Genomic DNA, 14,205 nt, shown 5'->3' on the forward strand with positions numbered 1-14,205 from the left:
ACACCATCCACAGCCAAGGATCATGGATTTACAGCCAGAAGGGACCTCAGAGACCACTCGTGAAAGGTTAAGACCACAAAAACAAGCAAACGCTAATAGAAGGCCTTGTGTGATGTGAGCCAGATGAGCAATAAATTGATTGCTACTGCTTGCCAGATAGGGATTAAAGGACGTCCCCCTCCTCTTTTTTTCAAACATTAAATCTATTGCTGTAGCCTGATCCTTCCTAGTTGTCATTGGGCCCCATGATGTAAACAGGTCTGGCTGGTGTGCCTCTTCTCTAGGGGTGCTTCATTCCCCAGAAAAGGAGACTTTCTTCTCAGAGTTCAGATTGGATCACTCCAATGTGCTGATTACTGCACTGGGTAAGTCAGTATCTGGCTTGTAATAATTATAGATTTCCTCTGTGATTTTCTCCCATTGGTTGCCACAGCAACCGTGTAATAGCTCTGCTGAAGCACTGTCACAGTGATTTCAGGCCAAAATGGCTCAGGCTGCACAGCTTCCCCATTGCTGTTTCTTCTAGTACTCCACTCCTCCATCCCCAGGCAGTTGTCATGGCAACTGAATAGAGGCACCCAAGTCCTGCAGTGTTTCTCAGCACCAGATATACAGCAGAAAGCTCTGGATTCTACCTGCCTCCACCCTCCCCAACCTGAAGCAGCCCCCCAGCTCCCCGTCCTTGTCCAGTTACATGGCATCCCTCTTCCCTCTCTTAGGCATCCCAGTGTGGGTAGGAGTCGATAAGGGCCCTCAGCCAGTGATGGATGGGTGCGGATGAGGCTCAGAGCCTCGATTAATCAAACCCTGGGCAGGTTGGGATTGAACGAGCAGGATGGTGGGAACTTCTTCCTCTTGGGGGAGGGCTCAATGGATGTGTTCAGCAGAATGCTGCCAGATGCAGGGAGATGATAAAGGCTCCTTTTGCAGCTGCTGGGCTCCTGCGGAAGACGCTGAGAAACCCAAAGACTCAAAAGCCCTGTTGTTCTCATCGGGGGTTCATTATTATGCTAGTTGACTTCCTACTGGGGAAGAGAAGAAGCCACAAAGAAGACTTTTAGTGATCCAGGGGGGGTGGGTGGGGGCAACTATGGGTGAGGGGGGAGGAGAGACCGTGCATTGCAGTGGGGTAGGATGTCTGTGACAGAGTACACGTGAATCTTTACAGTCAAATGAGCAGGGATTCAATCTCACGACCCCCAACCCCTCGGTTCCTTACTCTTCCTCTTTGGGTCCTGGCTGAGCCCCACAGTTTTCTAGAGCCAGGTTGGTTCAGATGGGTGGTTATCCTTTCTGCCAGCTGAGATGTCGAGTGGCTGCCGTGTGACTCCCCCTCCCCCTGTGAGTGATCCACGTTCTCAGGACTGACAGTCCCAAGCAGATCCTGAGGGGGCTGAGAGCAAAGATCTCCCTTTAGGATGCACCCCACATGCTGCAGCCCAGGAAATCTCAGGAATGAAACAGAAGAATTAATGTAAACTCGGCAAGCTGCCTGCTGGAAATTTTCAACCCAAACCACACGAGTGTCTTGGATTCCTTCTGTGAGTGTGTGTATGTGTATGTGTGTGCGCAGGGGTGACTGTGTCTGAAGGGGGGATATTCTGCCAGCTAGGGCAGAATTCCTTAAGCAGGGGAGGGCATGGGTAGGCATTCATTCCATTGAAAAAGCCAGAGAAGGGAGATTTTAAAAAATGTAATATTTGCAAACATTATCCATGCAGAATTTGTTTATATTTGCCTGCTTATAAAAGCAGCCAGTGAGATGAAGTGAGGGTCACCTTGAAGGATGTGATGTCAAGCTCTCAAAGAAATATTTCACTTCTCCAACAAACCCCCCCCCACTCTAAGCTTTCCATTTAGGTGTGCTGATGGAAGCTTCTAGGTTTTTATTTGTTATTTTTAAATAGATGTCCCCTTTTTCCTTGGGACATGACTTGGATGTGATTCATTAATTGCTTTCCAATGGGAGAGTGTTTATTGACATGATGTCATATATTGAAAGAATGTAGGCTCTAGGTCTGCTACATAACTTAGACTTTTTTTTTAACATTTGGGAAACTAGGAATAAGTTTCAGGAAGCTTTGTGCGTTTTCCTTCCCATTTGCCTTATGAGCTATGTAATCATGTTAACCCTTTAAAAACAACCAGGTATTTTCTTAACTGAAAGCTCCTAGAACCAGAAAAACAGCATGGTATGGTGGAAAGAGCTCTGGTTTAGGAGTCAGAAGATCCAAGTAATTTTGGACACTGTTTTATTCCTTGGAGTCTCAGTTTTCTTACTTGTAAATTGGGCTAATAAGATAAGTGTACTGGACTTGGAATCAGGAGACTAGGATACAAATTCCACTTCTAGCACTTACTATTTAGCTATGTGACTGGGCAAGTCATTTCTCCAAGCCTCAGTTTTCTCATCTGTAAAATGGGAATAATTATGTTTGTACCACCCTAGCTCAGGGAGCTGTTTTGAGGATAGCAGTTTGAAAAACCAAAAAGGCTATGTAAATATATGTAATTTTGTTATCATCTGTCCTGCCAGCCTCAGTAGGTTGATGGGAAAATCAAATGAATAATACGAAGTGACATGCAAATCAAGGAGATACTAACTAAAGGGTTGGAGTATCACATATGCATAATTGCAGTGGAAAATTACATTTAATCTACAATCTGAGAACAAAGAAAATTGGTGATGTTTAATTTTTAGGCTTATTATCATCATTTTCATGTAGAGTACATATGTCTACAATGAAGAAATAAATATTTCCAGTTTGCTTCTGACAGACCCTGAAATGAACTTTTATATGTTTTCCATGCTTATTCGTCTTTCTGCAACTTTAGTTAATACGTGTCTTATGTAAACAGTCAATGATGTTGACAAAATGCTTACTGTTTGCCTGGCAGTGATCCTGTAAAGAAGTAAGTGATGTGTTCCCTGCCCTCTGGGAGCTTCTAGTCTACTTAGAAAACATACCATGTAAGTACTCATAGACAGGAAAGTACTTAAGGATCAGTTCTTGATGACTATGACAATAGTGCTATGTGACCACAGGCAAGTCATTTAACCTCTCTGGGGCTCCTTTGTAAAATGGCGATAATACTTCTCATGCTGCATACCTCAAAAGGGTGTTGTGAGCAAAGTGTTCTCTAAACACGTGAGCTATTGTAATGATTTATTATAAATGTGTCCAGGGACAAATGCAGCCTTACTATAGACACGTGAATTAAATTTGGGCATATAGCTTTATAGTTCCGATGTCTCTTGTTGTAGGATTGTAGGGTTGGAAATCCCCTCCAAAGATACTCTAGTTCATTCCCTTACCTCCTAGGAAAGATTGCCCCTAAACTGCCTCTTCTTGACATTTTGGTTCTTCCTGAGAAAAACAAAACATCAAATCATCCTGGATTCAGTAAGACATGAGTTCAAGTACCTGCTTCAGATGCTTACTAGCAGTATGTCTCTGAACATATCTTTTAATCTCCTTGAGCCTCAGTCTCCTTAGCTATGAAATAGGGATGATAATAATACCCCTATCCTAAGGACGTTGTGAAGCTCAAATGAGAACTATTGAGTTGAGACGATCGAGGAAAATAGGAACTTGTTGTGTGCTTTACAAACCTGAAAACTATAAAACTGTGAATTGTTATTATTAGTAGTATTACTGTAGAAGCCTATTATAACATTAGTAAGAGGAAATTGACAACCCAAGGTTGTAAAACCAGAATGTATCTTAAGGCTTGTGGTTATTGGGTTTTTCCCCTATTTCTCCCTTTGGATTTGGGTTCCTCAGGTTACTCAGAACCCCAGAAAGTGAAAAATATGACCTCAGTGCACCTCTGTTATTTGAGCCTTGGGGAAAGGCCAGTCTTTCAAGGGCAGTGAGATCTCAATTCACTCCCAGGTTATATTCATCATGTGATCCTGGGGAAATAATTTTCTGTCTCCAGTCCTCAGTTGCCTCATCTGTCAAATTAAAACATTAGATTGGATGACCTCTAAAGTCCCTTGAGAGTAGGTCTAATATTTGGTGATCTGTGACCCAAGATTCACCATGGGCAGAAAAGAAGCCATGATTTGGAAAGGTATTTATGTCACAGACCTGAAATGTAAAAGAAAAGGGCTTCGAAACTGGGGAGCAGAGCTAAAGATATCATGTCTCTACATGCAGTTGGCACAGGATCTCTGCTCCAAGACATTGATTGGACCACTGGATGTAAAGAACCTCACCACTAAGAGCAGAATAAAGTAGACCCTGGGAACAATGTCTTCCCTTTACTTCAAAGAATGAATGGGTTACTTTTCCTGCCAGAAGGGCAAGTTGTCATTTAGTAGTCTTATTCCTTCTTTGTAACAGCAGGCAGATCTGTTTGCAATGCAGATGCTTTCACAAAACTGGAAACTGATAACTATCTCATTGAATTTTGAGTCAGAAGTCTTGAGTTTTCATTCCGGCTCTGCAGCTTACTTTCTTATGAGCTTTGGAAAATCAGTGTGAGGTAGTGGAAAGTGCACTTGATTTGTAGTCAGAGGAACTGGGTTCAAATCCCAGCTCAATTGCTGACTGCCTTTATGACCTTACCTCTCTAGGTTTGTTTTCTTGTGTCTAAAATGAGGAGAATCCAACTGTAACTCATCTCATTGTCATTGAGAAAGTTTGTTCAGCAAAATAGAAGCATCTCAAAGGAAGAAATTATTTTATTTTGTTTTCATGTTTCTAACACCTAACAAAATGCTAGGGATTTAATAAATGTCTGTTGATGTGTATTAAACTTTACACATAGGGATGTCAAAATTATGCTAACATGCTTAGCCAACTAAGTAAAAAAAATTCTTTACTCTGGATACACACATTGGATTTAAAAATTGGGATGGTCTCAGAAAATCTAGGTAGGTTGTATCATGCTCAAGTCTATGACTGGCTGGCTATAGGAGGCCAAAATTGGGAATCAATTCCAAGTCTAAAATTCTGGCTATCTGCTTGTCTTATTCCTTAGCTCTGCAGAATCAGAAACTGAATTTTCTCAGTCTGGCCAGATTAACCTCTTTGGTACTTAGGCTCACCAGAATCACCAAAGGTAGAAGGAAAGACTGAAAATTAATGGGCTTTGGTGTCAGAGGACCTGGGTTCAAATCCTATTTCTGAAACTTAGGCCTCTAACTTTGGGCCATTTAACCTCCTTGGGCATAAAGTACTCTGCAAACCTATAGAAACATTAGTTATTATTGTTATTATTATTACTGTTGTTGTTAGTTTCTATAAAACCAAGGGGGTTGGGCTAGATGGCCCCTGAGGTTCTTTACAGTTGTCCACTTGTGATCCTGAAAAAACTAGAATGATAATTCCTTCATTTACTGTGAAGAACTTCCTTCCTGGTGTCAAAGTATGTTGGAAACCACATTTGTTATCAGTAGATTACTTGGTAGATATAGGATCAGGGAATGGGAGGAAGCAGCTAGGGAGTACAGCAGTTAGAGCACTGGGCCTGGAATCTGGAATTCCTGAGTTCAAATTCAGCCTCAGATACTTCCTAGTTGTATGATGCTGGGTAAGTTACTTAACTTCTGTTTGCCTCAGTTTCCTCATCTATAAAAATGAAGCTAATAACATCACCTACCTCTTAGGGCTGTTGCGGGAATCAAATGAGATAATAATTGTGAAGTGTTTAGCCCAGTGCCTGGAACTTAGTAAACATAATACAGACGTTAATTATTATTATTATTATCATTATCCTTATTATTATTAGATGGTTTTAAGGGCTATTTCACCCAGGGTTTGGTTAATCCTTGATGATTATCTTTGCTCCCTTTACCCCCTTAAAATATATCCCTTCTGTGACCAGTTACTGTGGTCTGCCAGATAATCTCTATCCCCTGGATCCATCTGGAGACACACTCATTAGTTCTCACTCTGTGGCTCTTCTTTTCTAGATTCCATGCAGACCCCAATCCCACCACCTCTTCCATTATGTGACATTGTTTTATGATAAACCTATTGCAGCTAATTTGACTACAGCGTATTTTACTTTTAGAGTGGTAATTCCTTAATGAAATTTCAGGAGATTTCAAGGTACCTTGGCCATCTTAAGACTTGGGTTTGAATTCCAACTCTTGCATAATAATTCACTGTGTGACTTTGAATAAGTCACATGGTCTTTTGTTGTTGTTGTAGATTTTTTTCTGTTTGGTTTTTTTTTAAGTTTGTTGTTATTGTTGCTGTTCTGATGTTATTGGTACAGGAACTTGCATTGAAGAAACTCCCTCCATCATTGCAGGTAGTCAGTTGTTGACAGAATCATGGAATTTGGAAGTTAGAAGGGACATCTCTGACCATCTATTCCATTCCATTCTATCTATACCAAACAAATCTCTACTACCAGACTAGTGGTCATCCAACCTCCCAAAAGAGGGAGCTTACCACTTTTGGACAGCTTGAATTATTAGGAAGTTTTAGGGTTTTTTTTTTCCTGACAACAAACTCAAATTTCTTTTCTTTTCTTTTTTTTTGGTGAGGCAATCCAGGTTAAGTGACCTGCCCAGGGTCACACAGCTAGTAAGTGTCAAGTATCTGAGGCTGGATTTGAACTCAGGTCCTCCTGACTCCAGGGTCGGTACTCTATCCACTGTACCGCCTAGCTGTCCCAACAAGCTCAAATTTGCCTCTGCAAATTTCACCTACTGTTCTTCTGCTCTTTGAGGCCAAAGAGAACAAGTATAATCCTTCTTCCATTTGATGTCTATCACATCCCCCATGAGTCTTCACTTTTTTCAGTCTAAATATACCCAATTCCTTCAACCTATTCTCATATTTCAGAGTCTTGAGCCCCTTTACCATTTGGTTACTCTCCTGTGGTCCTTCTGTAGAGTTCAGTGTCCATCCATGGCTCCTAGTACTAAGCACAACACCCCAGATGAGGTCTGATGAACACAGAGTAGTGTGGAACCTCATTCTTAGACAGTATACCTCAAAAGCCCAAGATCAAATTAAGTTTTTTGGCTGCCACATAACACTGTTGACTCCTACTGAGCTTGAAGTCCAATAAAAGCCCCAGATCTTTTTCAGAATAACTGATATATATGTCTAACCATGTCTCTTCTATGATTTTTTTACCCAAGCTCAATCCTTTGTATGTGAACATATGTATATATGCACATACATACATATGTTTATGTACATAATATGTATGTATATATACTCAGAGTTTTATCTTATTAAACTCAGTGCTCTAGCCTGCAAAGGTCCTTTTGGATCCTGACTGTCCTCCACTGTGTTAGCTGTCCCTATGACCTTTTGTGTCACCTACAAATCTGATGAACAACTAATAGTCTTACGTGTTTTGCAATTTTTAGTCATAGAGAGTTGTCTGGTGCCCTGAGATATCAAGTGACTTGCCTAGGATCATGTAGTAAATATGTCTGCCTCAGGCTTCAAGGCTCCAGAGCTCAGTCCAGATTTAGAGCTGAAAGGGACCTTAGAGTTCAGTCTAATATAATCCCTTTATTTTACAGGTGAGGAAACTGAGGCCCACAGAGGTTAAGTGACTTGTGCAGGGTTCACAGATGGCAAATGGCAGAGCCAAATTCTGAGCCCAGATTTTCTGAATACAAATCTAGTGACCTCGCCTAGCCTCATTTTCCTCATCTGTAAAATGAGGAGATTGGACAAGATAACTGGTAGAATCCTTTCCATCTCAAACAACCTATGAATCTATAATTATACCTGGGAGGCATTGTCATTATATAAAACAAAATCTATTTATAAACTATCTCTTTTACTTATGTAGCTGGCTAATGGCATATATCTGATTTTATTTTTCACTTTAAAAAATAAATTTTTTGACCTTACTCCAAATTTGGAGGGTACCCTCTGTTTGAGGCCTGTTTGGGACTTCCCTACATAACGACCTTAGAGGATTAACTGACTAACCTTTTCCAAGCTCCTATTTGCCTCCCCCCCCCAAAAAAAAATCCAAAGTTAAACATGTAATGCCATTTTTCTTCCCATTCTCCTACTTTCCTTTGTTAAGCACACTCTAAGGCATTGAAGGACATTTCAAAATTAATGATAAAAGCCATCTGCCCTGGGCGCTACATGGGAAGCCTTCCAGTTCTCCTTGAGTGGACAGATTAGGGTTTATAATTCATAAAAATAAGTTTTATGACAAGCCGGCAAGGTATGGGGTTTTAGAAACAGACATATCTGCTACCTAGCAGACAGGACGCCCCCTCAAATACTGAATTAATGTACAGTTATGGTAAAAATAAGGTGTGAGTGACTGTCTGTTTTGCAATTAAAGTAAGTTTACTGACGGTAATAAAGCTTTTTGAATACTCTATCTCCTCCTTGCACAGAAGAGGAAAGGGGGCAGAGGAGGAGAGGATTCTATTTCACCAGGGTTTTATTATTATTATTGATAAAGTTTGTTTTGACATAATACATTCTTTTCAATAAACACTCAAACAATCCCACCAAAATACTTTCCCCAAAAAAACAATTAAAACCTCCTTAAAAAGAGATTTTGATTGTTGGGGCATGGTGCTCTCCTTTTCTTTTGTTCACCAATTGCTAACAGAAGTAAGCTTTCATTTTAGTAATAGATAGGTTCATTTAGAAATTAAAGGGACCTTTGGTATCAATATTATTTGCTGTCTTTGACCCGAGTTTTGTCACCTTTTAATGTTGTTTTCATTTACATTGTTGTATTCATTTTCTGCATTGTTTTTTTGCCCCTGCCTCCTTCCATGTCTCTTCATAAATGTCTTCCTATATATTTCTTAATTCTTCATATTCATTGTTCTTTATTTCCATACTTCAATGAATTCATGATCTTGCTAACTACATGGGTAAGTTGGAATCCAAGCCCTTTGGTAGAGAGTCCTTATTGATGAGGTCATGGAGCCATCAAAAGTGACTTTTTTGTATTTGTGTTTGGATCATGGCTCCATTAGGAATTTTTTTGTGATATATGGAACAACTTATTTACCATTGAGTTGCTTTCCAAATTTCCTATCAGTTCCTGTCAAATCACAAGTCCTTTTCCTCCTAGTTATATTTTTGGGTCAATTAAACACTACACTACATGATATATTTGCTTCCAGGTCTTGCTTGTATAATCTATGCCACTTTGATATTCTACCACTTTAATATTTTTTCTATAGTACGAGATGGTTTTTCTAATTATTGTTTTGTAACATAATTTTATATCTGATAAAGCCAAATTCCCTTCATTCCTATTTATTTTTCATTATTTCCCTTGATATTCTTGACCTTTTTGCTCCTTTATATGAATTTCATTATTTTTGTCTACTTCTATAAAGTATACCATGGTAAATTAATTGATCCCACCAACCATGAACATTTAATATCTCTCCAACTATTTAGATCTTCCATTATTTCTATGAAAAGTCATGTGTAATGGTATAATCATATATGTTTCTGTATAGGTAACTCCCAGATATTTAATTCATTTTGTTGTCATTTTGAATGGAACCTCTATCTCTGCCTTCCAGGTTTTTATCCTAATTATAGAAATATTAATGATTTTTAAATTTATTTTTAATATTGCTCATTTATTGAAGTCATTATCTCAAATTTTTTTAGATTCTCTAGGGTTTTCTAAGTAAGCCATCATGTATATCATTTACAAAAACATATTTTTACTACCTCTTTGCCTATGCTTATTCTTTTAATTGCTTTTTTAATTTTTAGTCCTGAAGCTAGCATTTCCATTACTGTGTCCCATAAAAATGGAAGTGGTGAGCATGTCTTATTTACCCCTGATTCTCCTAGGAAGGCCTTTAGTATTACTGTTGCAAATAATGCTAGCCCTTAGTTTTAGACAATATTTGTAGCAAATTAAAAATGGTCCTTTTATTAGCGTTTTTAATGATATTAATATAAATGGGTATTTTGTGAAAGGCCTTTTCTACCTACATTGCTAGAAATCGTGATTTTTGTTACAGTCATGACAAATTATAGTTAGAATTTCCCTAATATTAAACCATCCTGGGGACTTTCAGGCCTTTGTCTACTAGCCAAAATGCCTTTTACCTTCAATGAGGAATATATGCATGATTTTATTTCACCTAGTTTTTTCAGAGAGAAGACTATGAGGAATGACATGTTGGAGGCACTTAAATTAATTCAACCAGCATTTATTCAGTGCCTACTATATGCAGAACATTCTACTTGATGTTAAGGGATATAGAGAGTTTTGTGGTACAGTGTTAAGATGGATAGATCAATAGTCAGAGGACTGGAATTCAAATACTAGCTCTTCCACTTACCACCAGTATGATTTTGTATAGTACTTACCTTCTCTGAGCCTCAGTTTCCACATATGTAAAAAGCAGGAATTGGACTAGATGACCTCTAAGCTTCCTTCTGTCTGAAAACAGTCCTGCCCCCACTTTCACATAGCTTACCATCTAGTAATGGGATAAGGCAGAAGCACAGGTCACAATAAGACACAGTATTTACAGGATGAGTACACTAGAAAACTGAAAAAACCAAGGGCCTCATGAGGTTTCAAGGAAGATCATCACTGACTAGGTTGATCAAAGAAGGCTTCATGGAGGAGGTGGTATTTGGGTAAACCATTAGAGATAGGAAGGAATTTAATAGGCAAGGTCGTTGCAGGCACTGAGAATAGTATGAGCAAAAACATGGAAATTTTTATGAATAAGATATAATATCCCGGGGCAGCTAGGTGGTGCAGTGGATAAAGCACTGGCCCTGAAGTCAGAAGGACCTGAGTTCAAATTCGGCCTCACACCAAACACTTGACACTTACTAGCTGTGTGACCCAGGGCAAGTCACTTAACCCCAATTGCCTAAATAAATAAATAAATAAAAATAATAATAATATTCTGGTAATGGTATTAAAGATAGTTTGGAGTTGGGGAGAAAATAGAGATGAGAAGTCTTGCTAGCGGTCTACTGCAGTAGACTTCCCAATCCCATGTTGGGTCACTGCTCTACATGGAAAAAGGTCTTCCTCTGGCGTAGTTTAGGGAAGGCTGCTGAGGGGGAAGGAGGTCCTTACTTTGTGATATCAGTACCAAGTCAAATTTTACGGTCAGTCTTTGTTGGATTTTGTTTAAGTCTCACCCAGCATCAGGGTCATCCTTATTATACACTGGAAGAAGAGACAATTGCCTATCAGTTGTGATGTGAAGGGTTCACAGAATGTGGCCACCCAAAAATTTCTTCTCCAGCCTATCAAAATGCACGAAATTCCACCCTAAGAAGTTGTTCTTTGTTTTACTTTTATTTATTTATTTATTTTTTGGTTGGGCAATGGGGGTTAAGTGACTTGCCTGGGGTCACATAGCTAGTAAGTGTTATGTCTCTGAGGCTGGATTTGAACTCAGGTCCTCCTGAATCCAGGGCCGGTGCTCTATCCACAGAAATTGTTCTTTAGGGTGAAAGCACTGCATTCAGGGACAAATAAGTTCAAATAAGGGCTTAGAGGAATAGCAAGGTCCAAAGAATGGAGTATTGGCTTAAGAGGACAGGTTTGGCTACAGATCAATCCTAGGGGTCCTGAACCCCTGGGATTTAGAGGACAGTTTGACGAAAAAGAGAAAGTAGAAGAGGATTGAAAACACACTTTGCATATTTCCCAATTTTATCTTTTACCTAGCAAAATTTTGCCAGCCCAGCATTGGTACTCGGAAAGTAATAAGCTTCTCACACCAGAACTGGGTTTTCTGTACCAATGCTGATGGCAAAAGGCCCACACAGGGAAACTGATTTTCTTCTCTCTAGAAAAATGACCCTGGTTAGAATCTGCTTCCTAGCAGTTTCCAACTCAGCGAACCATGGAAATCAATGCTGATAATAGGTTATGCAGCCTCCATCTAAGAACTTAGCTGGAAAACTCTCAGCTCCTGGTTAATGTTTGTCCTAATTATCCTCATCCTGCCTGTAACCTTTCCTTATGAGGGATTTAGCCTGTCTCTGGAGGGGAAAGACTGTGAAGAGTTCCACATCCGGTCAACAAGTATTAAGAACACCTGCTTACTGACGTTGCCACTGTGAGGAGCACAGAAGTATAAAACAAAAGAAAATAGGGTGCCTGCCCTCATGACACTTATAATCTATTTGACCTGGCACATTTTACACAAACACACAAATGTAGCAAATAATACATTGTGTCATCCAACCTAAAATATGTGGTACATATCTGTGTGCTACATGTTATTTTCCCACCAGGAGAATATAAGTTCCTTGAGGACAGGCATGAATTTATTTTTGTATCTGTATCCCCAGTGCCTAATAACAATTGCCTTGTATGTAGTAGGTACTTAATAAATGCTTGTTGAATTGAATTGTGTGTAGAGATTGTGAGCACTATAGGAGTTCAGTGTTCCTATGGCCACCACTCTCCCATTTTCAAGAAGATAATGGCTTTTTTTTTTCTGAGGATGTTGATGATGCACCAGAAAGCAACTAGCAAGGGAAGAAAGCATTTAGGTCCATGCTTCAGGGAAAGCAAAACAGAGACCTTTGAGTTCAAGTGGAGTAAACTTGAGCTGGGGAGGGGGGGGAGGAGGAGAAGGAAGAGGTAAACTGTGGAGTTAAAGCCTTCTGTCCCAATTGCATCAATTAAACCAGCATGAATGTGGGACTGTTAGCCATCTGTGAAAAGCAAAAAACTGTGGCTTTATGTGTTGCTATGACAACCCATGTCCTTGACAACTGAAACGCAATTACAGGGTTTGTAATTATGTCCAGTTCTGTAGGGAAGCTTTGAGGACTGCTGTCAACAGAGCAGGAGGAGTCTGAGCATTTTGTCCCCTGCTTTCTGTAGAATCTTCATCACTCTTAGACACCGTAGAAGGAGAATACTTGTTCAGGTCTCTGAGACAATTGTCCTTGGGTCTGATTATTTGGGGGTCATGTTTCTTGTGAGCTTCAATAGATGCCTGGCTCACCTGGAGTTTTGAAAACAAGAGCCCATGGATCATCTGTGTGTCCAGAGATATGGGACAAGGGATGGGGGAGGGGCAGAGGCTGTAGCTTCTCTGATTCTCTTGGGCATATCACACTTTCCAGCTGTCCCCCTCTTCTCAGATGACCTAAAAGGGAACCCATTTCCTCTGCTCCTCTCCTTGTACACTCAGAGCAGAGACTTTCTTTTTGCTGACTGTGTTTGCTCAGTGCTAGCAAGAAAGACAGACTCTTTAGAGATCAGCAGCAAGTTCAGGGATATCTGTGGAGTGCTTGGTGAATTCTCTGCCTTTGAGAGTGGGGCTCGCCTATCCCGAAGCTTTAGCATTGGTACAGTTAAAAGCATGCCAGATTGTCAGTCAGAGGACTTGGATTCAAATTCAGATTCAGCTACTTACTGACTAGGTGACCTTGCTTAGGTAAGTCCTTTAGGTAAGTCAAGCCTAAATGTGTAAAATGAGGCAGAGTTGGATCCTTGAGGTCCCTTCCAGCTCTAAATCCATGATTCTGTGAACCTTCCCACTCTCCAAGGGAAAGACAACTTCCTTCCTTTGCTACAGTCATTTTTCAACCAACCAGACCAGACGTGGGAGGTGTTTTCCACAATTGTCAAACAAGAGCCAACTGCCAAGTGTAACAGTTGGATCACAGTGAGCCAGCTGATGATGGGATTTCTGACACCTTGCTGATATAAGGGATTCCTAGATTATTTTGGCCCCTAGCCTGATGTTGTGGCTTTCGCAATGAGTTTTAACCATGTCTGCATCTCCTACAGTACCTAACAAAATGCCTTTCACATAGATACTCTGCAAATGTAGGATGAATGAATAATAATAGCTAACATTCAGGAGGTTTTTTTGGTCCTCATTTAAAGCTTTCTTTTAGGTCGTTAAAAAAAAAGAAGGCAATATGATAAGTGATACCAAAAAAATTTAAAAAAAAAACCTGTACCCAACCTTAAAGAGCTTATATCCTGTTTGGAGGTGAAGAATTGGCAAACAAAGAGAGGCAGTATGGTACAGTGGAAAGAATACTACCTTTGGAGTCAGAGGCCTGGGTTCACATTCTTTTCTGATGCCTTTTCTTTTTTTTTTTTCTTTTTGGTACCATATGTTTTTACATCATCTTCATTTCCTAATATGTCCGTCCCTCCCCTGCATTCTTAAAAAAGAAAAGACAAAAAAGGCAATTCAGCAAACCAGCTCATACATCAACCAATATATATACTATTCTACACTCACAGTACCCCCCCCCGACT

The 14,205-nt window shown here is 39.9% G+C and overlaps 1 protein-coding gene across 2 annotated transcripts in view; it reads left to right on the forward strand.

The window, feature by feature from the left end:
- The window catches only part of ABAT (4-aminobutyrate aminotransferase), a 127,899-nt gene that overhangs the window by 36,809 nt on the left and 76,885 nt on the right, over positions 1-14,205 (forward strand). Inside the window, exon 1 of one of the 2 annotated variants that reach the window (XM_020972932.2) lies at positions 1,288-1,541. The exons of the other annotated variant lie outside the window; for it this stretch is intronic. The gene's annotated coding sequence lies outside the window, so the exon portion shown is untranslated. Of the gene's footprint in view, positions 1-1,287; positions 1,542-14,205 lie in introns of those variants that run through there. 2 annotated transcript variants of the gene reach the window in all.

Source organism: Phascolarctos cinereus, unplaced genomic scaffold, assembly GCF_003287225.1.
Source record: "Phascolarctos cinereus isolate Bilbo 61053 unplaced genomic scaffold, phaCin_HiC Scaffold_4;HRSCAF=312, whole genome shotgun sequence".
Lineage (NCBI taxonomy): Eukaryota > Metazoa > Chordata > Mammalia > Diprotodontia > Phascolarctidae > Phascolarctos > Phascolarctos cinereus.